Source organism: Mus caroli, unplaced genomic scaffold (assembly GCF_978045245.1).
Source record: "Mus caroli unplaced genomic scaffold, Mus_caroli_1 scaffold_10, whole genome shotgun sequence".
NCBI classification, from domain to species: Eukaryota; Metazoa; Chordata; class Mammalia; order Rodentia; family Muridae; genus Mus; species Mus caroli.
Window position 1 is genome coordinate 70420881 of NW_028227265.1, and position 1504 is coordinate 70422384.

Here is a 1504-nt window from a genome sequence, read left to right on the forward strand (position 1 = left end):
CAACCTGGGGACCCAGGGCCACACCCTGTAGCCCCAGGGTTATGGGAGAGATGGTTGAGGGAAGAAAGGTTCCCACATCTTTGAGGGTGAGCACAGCAGGCCTTTGCTGGAGCACAGAAAGGCCTTCCATCAGATATTAGAAAGGGCTCATTATGAGAAAACCTATTCCATCCTCCAAGCACAGTGGGCCTTGATGAGCACAGACTGTCTAAGTTTTAGAGCTTATTATAGAAAGGCAGAGGGAAAGAGTGAAGGAAAGAGAGAGAGAGAGAGAGAGAGAGAGAGAGAGAGAGAGAGAGAGTAAGAGGGGGAAAGGAGAGGAGAAGATAAAGAGGAGTGAGAGGGTGAGAGTGAGGAGTAAGAGGTAAGAGAGCAAAGTGAGGCCAAGCAGCCCCTCTTATGGTCTTTATTGTTGCTAGGTAACTGGGGAGGAGTTTAGCCTGAAGGTCAGAAGCTAGGGACATTGCCTATGTGACTTTTAGCCATGCTTCTCTTGTGGGGACTGTGGGGGCGGTAACTTAAGCAGGAGCCAGAGTTCAAGGAGCATGAGGGAATGCCTACAGTGTCATGTAGGTGAATTATCACCCTTCTGGGGTTCAGACCTCAATTTGACAGGAGACCAGCCTGTCTGTGCATAGCCCAATGCCCCACATTCCCGGACCTGCATGAAGGCTGGAAACATCAGGTTCTCAGACTCTTGGGCACCCCAGACACTGGGAATGGAAGCAGGTTGGCTGGATCTCGACTGGGCTGAAGGGGAAAGCTGGGAGTGGGGATCCAGCTGGGTCTCACAGGGGAGGAGCAAGTCCTTGGCTTGTTGGAGACCATGGCTGAGAGGCCTCCTGTGGGAGATTAGATATGGCTCTTTAGATGACCTGTTCCATTGCTCCCCGCAGCAGATCCCAATGAGAAGAGACAGTCCATGGTGGGTTTATTGTTGTTGTTGTTTTGGTTTTGGTTTTGGTTTTTTGAGACAGGGTTTCTCTGTATAGCTCTGGATGTCCTGGAACTCACTCGGTAGACCAGGCTGGCCTCTAACTCAGAAATCTGCCTGCCTCTGCCTCCTGAGTGCTGGGATTAAAGCCATGTGCCACCACGCCCAGCTCAGTCCATGGTTTTAAGACATTCTTTCTCATGGCAAGAAGTTGATGGTAAAATCTGTATCCTACTTTCTCATGGCAGGGCCTAGGTTAAACACCTTTTGGAAGGAGGAACTTCTGGGAAGGGGTCTTTAATTGGCTAAGCCCTTCAGGCCTTTAGGTACCTCATTAAAATGGAGATCTGTCTTGAGACTATGTGATCTGTGGTTTCATCTTCTACCTGTGGAGGGGCTTATGGTGTTGCCCTAAGTGACTGATGGCCACAGAATTTTGGAGACCTGAGGCGTCATGCCAGGAACCTGGTGTCTAAGAGCATGGTAAAATGCCTATTGTTCCTTGCAGGATTATCCCCTGCTGCATCACCCGGGTTTTAAACCTAATTCAACCAGAAACCAGGCTGCCTA